Source organism: Pteropus alecto, unplaced genomic scaffold, assembly GCF_000325575.1.
Source record: "Pteropus alecto unplaced genomic scaffold, ASM32557v1 scaffold38, whole genome shotgun sequence".
In the NCBI taxonomy this organism is placed as follows: Eukaryota; Metazoa; Chordata; class Mammalia; order Chiroptera; family Pteropodidae; genus Pteropus; species Pteropus alecto.
The window spans coordinates 7,959,282-7,970,203 of NW_006442512.1; the positions used below are offsets into that span (position 1 = coordinate 7,959,282).

The 10,922-nt window shown below is 29.2% G+C and overlaps 1 protein-coding gene across 1 annotated transcript in view; it reads left to right on the top strand.

Moving 5' to 3' along the window:
- The window catches only part of MDGA2 (MAM domain containing glycosylphosphatidylinositol anchor 2), an 813,395-nt gene that overhangs the window by 259,963 nt on the left and 542,510 nt on the right, over positions 1 to 10,922 (top strand). The window lies entirely within an intron of this gene.

A 10,922-nucleotide genomic window follows, 5' to 3' on the forward strand; every position in this document is an offset into this window, starting at 1 on the left:
TACCCACTCTTTTGCATCAAACCCTCCAAATAAGGAAAGCCAATAGCCTAGTGGATGTAATTCCATATCCCATATTGTTCTTGCATGCTTACAAACATGTAAAACATATATACACATTTACACAAATACAAAATTACATATACACACATATGAGGGTTTGTCGTATGACTTTTTTAGAAAGGGATAATACTGGTAATTTGCATTACTCTGAAATGTAAATTATTTTTCTCATTTAAAAACATATTGTGAGTATTCTTTTAGGCCAAAAGATGTAGCTCTAATTCTTATAATGACATGATGTTCCATAAAACTCTGGTATAACAAAATTTATATAAACATTTGTCTCTCATTGCATATTCAAATTTATTTTACCTTTTAATTTGTTGTAAATATAAACCAAGCTACAATAGTCACCTTTGTATATATGTTCTTTAAAAGAATATGTTAATTTCTATAGCCTAGATTTCCTAAAGGAGGGTGGCTGAGTCAATAGTCATTCTTAATTTTATATATTGTTAAATTGATTTTCAATAAAGCATGTAACAATTCATACTGCCAACAGTTCATGAGAGTAACTGTTTCACAGCCTCTCCACCAACACTGAATATAGTAAATCTTTTTAAATTTGCCAGTTTTATTCATATCATTGTTGATTTAATTTACATTTCTCTGACTATAAATGAGAGGAACATCTTTTCATATATGTTGATTATCAATTTAAATTTTCTCTTATACTTATTGCTAATTTTTTTTCTTTGGCCTTTTACTATCAAGTTTGTTTGCTTTCTTCTTACAACTCATTGGAGCTCTTTATAAATCAGGGATATTAACATTTGCTTATCATTTGTGTTGCAAATATTTTGTCATTTGTTTTTTGACTATGTTTTTTGTTGTCTTTTGCAATGTAAAGCTTTTTAATATACTCAGATATATCTATTCCTTCATCCTTTCAGACATCATAGTATGCTCAGGAAGATTTATTCCACACACTAGTGATAGAAATATTTTCATACGCTTTTTCTTAAATGCATTTCAACTAATGTTTTGTTTAAGTAAAAGGACAATGTTTTTAAGGCTTTCAGTAATTACAGTTAATATAATGTCCATCATTTTCTTCATGGTTCCTTTTTTTAATTACTGAATGTTTTATAAAATCTAAGAATATTTTATAAAAATATTCTTAGAGTCACAAGGCCTCCATGAATCATGCATATGTTTTATGTCTCTATATTATGTTTCAAAATGAATAATGAAAAATAGCCATATATATCATAAATCTTTATTTTAAAAAACACAGACTACTTAAAATGTTATCAGACACAAAATGAAAAATGATACTAATAGATATGTTTATCCACAAAGGTGAAATAGTGATTTATATGATGCTGTAATATAAAATATCTAGTTAGAGACCTAGAAATTATCTTTGTATATATTATTTTAGGATAACTTTCAATGTAAATGAGAATCCATAATTTTTACAGTTGGAAAACCATTGAGGCTATGGAAAATCTTAAATTCATATGAGACACTTTGATTAGCACATTTCTGGGATGAGGGAATATCACCGTCAAGGGAACTGCTTTTTGCAGTATATTCCTGAGCTATTTATCTAGTTCTGTGCTTCTCTTGGTTCTAATCAGAATATAAAAATGTGCCTAAGGTTAAAATGATTAATTATTATAATGTTAATATTTTATAAGAAAATATATTAAATCTTGTCTTGAATACAATTCATGGCTAGAGAGAGTCAGTACATTAATTTAGATGACTAAGAGAGATTGATACTTCCAAATAAGTAACTTGGGTATGTATCTGAAATGTTATGAAGTGACTTTAGGTTTCATGAAGTTATTTTAAAATTTAATGATTTTTTCAATGAATTAGAAAGATTAGTATTCAATAACAGCACATACATAATTTTTAAAAGATCAAAATTGTTACTCTAATAATAAAATCTCTTAAACTAAACTTCCTATTAAACTATCTCATCATGCCACTGAATTTTGGCTTACAATTTTGTTTGTGAAAAGAATAAAGGTATCTCTTACTTTCCAAGTTTATTTCAAATTGTAAAATTATTATTATTTTATGTGATTTCTTTTTTACCCCCTACGTTATTCTGGTGTCTTTTAAAAACTTTTTTAAGTCAAGAGGTATTTTTTAAATTACTTTTGTGCCATCTACTAGATATAGGATATATCCGTAGCTCGTGATGAATATGTTATAATATTGGAAGTCTAATATGTACACTCAGGAAGATAATAACTAGAAAAACAGGAGAAAAATTCTATAAATGTTTAGATAGTATAAAATCAGCTTAGTAGAACAGAAATGCAGAAGAAATATACTATTTGAGGTTTGAAAATCTTGGAAACTTAAAGCGAGTACATGATTTGTGTTATTATTTACATAAGTGGTTGTTTGCACAACAGGGATTGACAGAGCAAAAGGAGAAAAGCAGAAATGAGTAGCTGCTACACTTGGAAAATGTTGGGGTACTATATTTGAGATTAGTAGTTTGTGAAATATTGATGGACATAGTAAGTATTTCAATGACTTTAATCAGTTCGAATAAAACACAATATAAACAAAACTATTTAGATGAATAGTGCACTCCTTAAATTAGTTTGAGGAGAATTAATATAGAATATTGTAACTTTACATAAATTTCTTTCGAAATGTCCAAACACAAAAATCTTACAAATAACAAATAGATCTACAAAATATTTATTTAACTACAGATCACTGATCAACTCTCTATTCATAAGGAGGCATTTCTTAAAATATCACCCCTCTATGCACATACATTCAGCTTCCTCTATCCTTTCACTCTGCTTTTTTGTTCTTCAAAGCATTTGTCAACATATGCCATTATATTATATAATTACTTATTCTATTTTCTTCCTTGGAAACGTAAATTTTATAAGAGCAAAGCTTTTTTTCACCACTGGATCCCATCACCTACAGCAATTGTAAGTTCATGGTATTTCAATAAATAACTGTTGAATGCATTATTGAATGATTGAATTCATTATTCTTTGAATAATGTCGAGAAAATAAGGTCAACATTTGGGAAACAAAACAAAAAAAAAAGCCTCTTATGTTATCTCATATTTCAGAATAAATGTCAGAGTAATAAAAGAGTTATTTTTTTAAAATATGAACATAAAATGGAACGAGGAATAATCTTTTAAGCATTGAAACAATAAAAGAAACATCACAAAAAAATTTTATTTATATGAATATCTAAATGTCTAAAAGCTTGTCTACTCAAAAATATTTTAAACCAATTAAAAACGAAGTGGCTAGTTGGTTGAAATATATATAAATGAGATGATATTTTTAATATATAACATTTGTACATATCATTATGAAAAATATTCAATCTATCTAAGTGATTCATCTAAAAGCTAGTCAAATCATTAAAATTTCTTTAAAAATTTCAAATTACCACTATATTTATGAAGAAAATACCATATCTTATTGGCAATTAAGCAAAAGGCAAAATTAAATTCTAATGAGCACTATTTTTTATTCATCCTGTGACAACCTTTTTTTGGAGAGTAGAGAGCTGAGGAGTTGAAGACCCTTAGTTCTTGAACATTATTGAGAGAGGAAGTGTTAGGAGTGATTACCACATTTTTAGAAAGCAATTCAGAAATGGTCTAAATCTTAAAAAACAGTCTCACCCTTTGATCATGTACTTCAACCTCCAGAATCTCTTTAAGAGAATTTTCAGGGACGTTAATAAAAATTTATGTACAAAAATCTTTGTCACAGCACTGTTTTCTGTTCGTAAGATTACAAAATATCTACAAAATTAAGAGAGGATTTAAATAATTGATAGCATGAGTAAATATGCAGTTGTTTAAAATAAAGTTATCAGGGAACTTTTACTGTCATTAAAAATATTTCATAATCTAATATTTATTGAGAAAAAAACTATAATGCAAAACTATATGCCCAGCATATTTTCTATTTGTCTCTCTCTCCCCCTCCCTCTTTCTCTCTCTGTCTCTCTCTATCATCTATCATCTATTTGTCTATCTATCATCTATCTATCTATCTATCTATCTATCTATCTATCTATCTATCTATCTATCTATCTTTCTGCCTAATCTATCATCTAGCTATTTATCACCTAGCTATCTAGCTATCTAGGTATCTATCATCTATCTAATCTAGTATATATCTTGACATAAAACATCGAATTGTATTGCAGTAATTATCTGTGAATAATGTTATTATAAATTTATTTTTATAATTTTTATAGTGTCAAAAATATTCTACATTTGATACATACTATGTTTATAATCTAGAAAGGAAGTAATAAATGCTATATAAAATTCATAGAATATATTTAAGTGTATATATGGTGGGAGTTGCCAGTGTTTTGAGGTATAAATTTAGCCTAAATTTATTAAAATTAGAAAGCAAGAAAATGACTTTTTAAAATTTATATATTATTTTATTACCACTCTAATTACTCACTTTTTAATAAACCTGCAATTCAACTAAGTCTGAGCTCATTTTTTTTACGTTAAGAACAATATAAAATCTGAATAAATATAAAATATAATGGTGTTATTTAGACGGTGTCATTATAGATAGTTAATGAAAATAAAATAAAATACCTGGAGTTATACATCTTAGATCCTAAATAAAAGTAATATAAAATTGCCTTTTATCTGAAGTAGTTCATGTTTTTTCCCACATGTCTAACATTAACGGCACAGATCTAATTCAGAGATTTTTAACTCTTTCTGTTTCTCAACTATGCACTTACGAAAATGATTAAATTACATTAAACCATATTATTATTCAATTCTATTTTCCTATGTATTGCTATCTAATCTAAATGAAAGAAATATTTAATTTGTGAATATATCTTATTAAAGTTAAAGTTTCTATGTCTATAGCATCATTTATTAATGCCATTTTCAGATTAATGTAGCATAGATATATTTTTAAGAAATATGGCTAACATAGGAAAATTTACTTTGGTCCTTTTAGAGGTAAAATTATAAATTTTATATATCAAAAATACTTTGTCTTTGCAAAGATATATTTTTTACTTTCCTAGATAATAAGAACATTGCCTTAGTAATTGACAATCTTATTTAGAGTAACCTGAAGTCAAGTTTGGAGAAATGCCAAAAGGAATGTTGGCCCAGGAAGGAACTTAACTAAAGCAGAAAAAACTAAATTTCAGAAGGGGATTAGAAAGTCAAGATATACATGCTTGCAACTAATGCTTTTGTTTAGATTAGATTTGTTTTGATTTTAACAAACTGCGGAAGAAAAAGAGTGGCATAATTTTTATAATAGTCCCCATAGTTGTCTGGTATTTAATGGCCTATCATTCTGTAGGGTTTTGATTTTTTTTGTTTTTTTTTTTGCAGTTTTATAACTTTATTCTACAATCAACAGTTAGCCCCTACCCACATTAATTGAGTGTAGATTTTTGAAAGTGGTGACAGGTATATAGGTAACTAATGTATAGAGCTTGTTTGAAGAATCTCTATCCACATTATATTTGCAGGACAATTACACCTGGATTCACTATGGAACATTCCTTATTTTTTTTTTGGCCCAGAGACTTTTGTTGAGTCTAGTGTCAATGAGCACATCTGAGGTTCCATCTCCTTCATGGCAAATTTCTGGATCTCTTTGAGTGCCCAAGGGGCATGCTTCTTGAAACACACTCCATGGTTGCTCTTGTGAATATTGGTGGTGTATATTCTGGTCACTACCTCGTTGATGGCAGAACAGTCCTTCTCATCACTCTTCTTTGCAAGGAGCCATTCTACGGGGCCCAAGTTGGAAAGGAAATCATTCTGTAGATTTTCTTTGGGAAGGTGTTACTCACAACCAGAAAACTGAAATTTGATTACTTGAGAAAGAGTAAGTTTCATAGTACTAGAATCTAATTCTATATGAAGACAGGAATTGATTGTAACTTTAATTAAAAGGTGTTTTCAAGGTAGTAAAAAGAATATTTTACTACACATTAGTTCTTTATAACCATTTTGGGTACATGGACCCTCAATTGACTTCTTACTCTTTTATGGTACAGCCTAAGAGAAACTTCAAATAAAATCAACCTTATCAGCAATGAGTTGGAATTATCAGATCAGAAATCATTTATGTTAATACATACAACACATATTTAATATCTGCCTTTTATTCTTTAGTGGAAAATGGTGAATTTCATGAAGGTTATTGTTTGGTTTGGTTTGGTTTCTTAAACTTAATTCAAAATCCAAGTCTGTTTTTCCAAAATGAGAAACTTAAAACACTTTTGTGCCTTTTACGAATGTTGGTAAGATTGAAGATATTTTAGGAGTTTATTGGGTAGTAACGACTTCCAGTCAAAAAAGTAGGATATAAATAATTGTTTCAGTAATTGACATCTGTGTACCCAAATTAAATGGGAGTCAAAAGCAGGTGATTTATGATTCAGATTAAGTGGGTTGCAAATTGAGTAATACTGAATACAATATTACTGGCTTGCAGACAGAAATTTTTAGAGATATACGTACCTAGGAAAGATGTAAATGATTTTGAAAACTCTAGGGCTTTATCACTCTGAAACAAAGATGGATGGGCGTTATTGCAAAGACACAGAACACAAGTTTCTGTGAAATTACTCATGAGAGTTTATGGGTGAACTAATCTCATTGTGTTTTAACTGCTTACTATAAAGTAAAGAACAATTAAGATAGCTTGGTTATATTTTTATTCCTTCGTGTGTGTTAACAATAATTAGCTAATAAACTCCTACTGAGTTTTTATTCACGACTGTCAGTCTTTCATTTGATGACAGGTGATTAGACTATGAACACATTTATCTGTAAAAATTCTAACTATATAAATTAAGATTTCTGTTCATTAGTTCTTACTTTTACACACAAATTTGATTTTTTTTTCTTCTGTTAGAAACAAAACTAGTGGACCATAGTCAAAATGAAATGGTTGCATTATGTCTAAATTTTGGTAACATACAGTAAGACACATAATCGATAAAGAGTTCAAATCTGCTTAGATACAGATATTGATATTAATCTTTGATAATATGTTCACTTGAGCAATAGCAAATTATAATAAATAATAAAAAATTGAAGAATTTAATCTGTACTGATTAATGAAAAATAAACCAAAAGACAAATTTAATTAATATTTACTTTAAAAATGTTACATATTATTTTTAACAGATGAATATGTTATACTGAATATTTTATTGGCTGAAAAATAGGACACTTACTACAATATGACTTTGTGATAAAAGTACAGCTGAAAGATAAAAATTAGGAAGGAATCCCTATCTGGCTGTTATTTTAGCCTTCACTAAGAGACTATGGGGAACAGGTTCATCTTGGATAATCCTAGAAGAATTAGAAAATATTACTTTCTAAGGAAACTTTAGAATGGACTTGTTTTTTCCTGAATTCTTTGCAAAGTAATAAATCAGACCCAGATAACTTTGGGGATATTCATATTTAAAAAGTTTCTCTACTCTTTCTGCAGAAAAGATACTTATGTAAGAGGGATTGGTGCTTGGAGCTCTCCAATCCAGCATTTGTGTTATATAATAGAATGCTTGAATATTCCTTGTGCTGTAGGAAGAATTGGTCCTGTTGCAAGAATTGCAATTGCTGGAAGTATGACTTATAAGAGTGGTTTGAAGTTGTTGTTTTTTCCTCCCTTTTTCTTTTCCCCTTCATACATGGTTATTGAAATTGTGATTGAGTTCTTGGCACCTCAGCTCTAAAAAAGATTTAGATAAATTAAAAGAGCTTCCGAGAAAAGCCACAAAAATGATGAAAATGTTGGAAGCATTGATTTATAAGGAAAGATTAAAGAATGAAATGCTTTGGCTTGGCATCAAATTAGGATGTAGTGGCATACTATAGCTATAAATATTTGTAAACAAATGGAAGAGGAAAAATTATTTACAATGGTTCAGTGAAGCAATATGTTATGCAAGTAAGAGAAGGTTAAGACTAGGTTTAATGTTCCTCCTTCCTGGTCTTCTGTCCACATATTCTGGCCATATCTCTATTTGGAAACAGAGTAAATTACTATTCACTGTGTACAACAGTTGCTTTATACTACTTAATGTGGGAGAAAAAAAGGAGAATAAAAATGAGGAAATTATTATTCTAGTAGAAATGTTGGGCAGAGTCTTTGAGCCTTCTTGGCCTTTTTCAAGATTTTGTCTACTGGTACTGGTCATGGCACTAAGCTGTTTAGGAATGGCGAGAGGTTGTACTGTTGCCACATAGCTGTGGTGATTCTGCCGATTCCAGCACAATCAGCTCTTCTTGTTATATGGAGTGAAGAGCTTCACTCATTTATTATGAGCAAAGTTATCTCTGCCTCAACAGCTGTGCATACTGCTAACTGCAGCTTCTATGGGTAAACCTGAACAGACAGAAAAGGCAGGGACACCAAGAGGCACATTTTCCAGCTGTGCTCAGACAGGCATGTCTTCCTTCTTATCCAGAAGGGAAAAACAAACTCCATCTTAAGCCTTTCAGAAATAGTATACTTTTAAGAAATGGATGAAGGTTATGGAATTGAATTTTATTTAATATCTATGATAATATGCTTGAGCATCTGTTTAGTTGAGATCCCATTGAATAGTGTAGAAAACAAACTACAAATTTCCCCAAAGGAATTTTACTGAGTTTATGGGTGGCCTTTGTTCACATTTTCTTAGCTGTTTCTTAGAATTCATACACTTTATATCATTAAAGCAGTGTTATACTTGGTGATTCAATTTTAGATGAGGCTATGAAATCTTATTTTACCTGTCAATAATTTCATTCTGACTCTACTAAGCAACTCTTCTCACAGTTTGCATAAGAAAATAAACTCTAAGGTCCAACTTAGAATACCAGAAGAACATTTCTTCAGAGGGCCACTTCCCTCGGTGACAATTTATACGACACAGATTAGCATCAATCACATTTGCTTTAAGGAAGGACCTCATTTGGTGGTCACTCAATGAGAGAACTAAGAGATTAGTGGATTCAGTATTGAAGAATTACTTATATATCTATTCTTTAGACATGAAATATATGTATCGTTGAAGTAGAATTGATAAAACTCAGAGAAAATCACCACAATGGTTATCCTAAATAAGATGACAAAGTCAAATGCTTGAGAATGCCCAGATTCTGTCTGAGTTTCATCTATAATCATGTGATTTGATATAGGTGATTTTTCATTTTTTCCTTTAACTCAGAATTTTTAAGAAATTTATTTATATTCAGGTAACTATTATTTTAAAATATGTTAACACTTTCAGATATATAATCTAAATTTAATAGTGGTGCAAAACAAAACATACATGTTAGACATGCATTAAATATTAAAATAGTCACATGCTAAATTGTATTAGTTGCTATCCAGATATACTCCCTGCAGCTCATCTGTTTTAGATTCAGATCTATCTATACTTTCCTCCCTCCTTTCTTTTTTTCCTCCTTTCCTTCCTTCATATCTTCCTTCCTTCCTCCCCGTTCCTACTCCTTCTTCTACTTTTTCTCTTTCTTCTTCTGACCCTTGCTTATAAAAGCCAAAATTATTAAATGTTTACCAATTTATTTTAAATATTTACCAATTATTAAATGTTTACCAATTTATTTACTATGTTATGTAAATTTCGGTTATAATTTAGTGAGGAGGTGCTGGTTTTAATTTGGACTTGTAGTCAATATTTGGTGAGTGAACAAATTTGGTACAACACAGATATTCAAGCACTTTTAATAAACTTGAAAATCTGAAAGAATGTATAAAAGATATGAATTATAAGGTATATACACGTGGAAGATGACATTCTCGCATAGCTTACCATATTACCTAGATGATAAACAAAGACTCTAATATCTTTAGCTCTACAAAGATTTTCCAAAGGAGGCTGTTATGGTGAGCACATAAAATTGTGTTACTATGATGAAATTATTAACTATTGTCAAAAACTTTATTATTAATCGTGTTAGCATTAGGAATGCATATATTCAATTTAAAATAAAAATTATCAAGAAATTTTAGTCCTAAGTGTCCCTATAGTGTTCACTCTATTAGTACTGTATTCTTCGATGCATTTATTTTGAAGTAATTCAGGACAAATAATTCAGAACAAAATAATACCTATTGTCAAAACCATTGGGAAAGCTTTCATCTTGAGTATCATAATAACTAACAAAATGTCAGACTGAGAGGAGATAGGAAGATATAAAAAAATATTTTTGTTCAATATGACAACATATTCCTTCAAAATTATTGGGAAGACCTAGCAGTTGATGAGTTTTAGTTTTATCTAATCAGTTTATAACCTTATCCTTTCAGAGAAATCTTTTTAGAAAAAAATTGCAATGGAGGAAAAATCTGTGTAAATCAGAACAAAAAAGCAAAAGTAAAAAATAAATGCAACCAATAGTTAGATTATATGAACATATTAAGAATATCGGTACTCAAATTTTATTTATTATAGCATACTTGGTATAGTTGATACATGCATTTAAAGACTAGATAATCAATATAAACACAATATCATTATAAACTCTATATTATTGACAATTAGGTTAATTGAAAATGGACTATATTAATGAGTTCCTGTATATGTACACACATCTTTAAAATTATATGATTTTTATTATTTTAAAAGTCTGGTAATTTATAACTTCACTATATTACATACATGAAAATGTATTTGAAGGAAAGAGAAAATAAACTAAGAGTATTTCAAAATCCATGAAGATGTTCATACTCTCTCTATGAGATTCAATTACTAATGCAAATGTGTTTGAATGAGAATACATTAAATCTATGGCTATTTGAGATAGAAAGCCTATCCAGGCTGCTGGTTCAAGTTTAAGGACTGTTAAATTTAATGGTAAATATATATATAT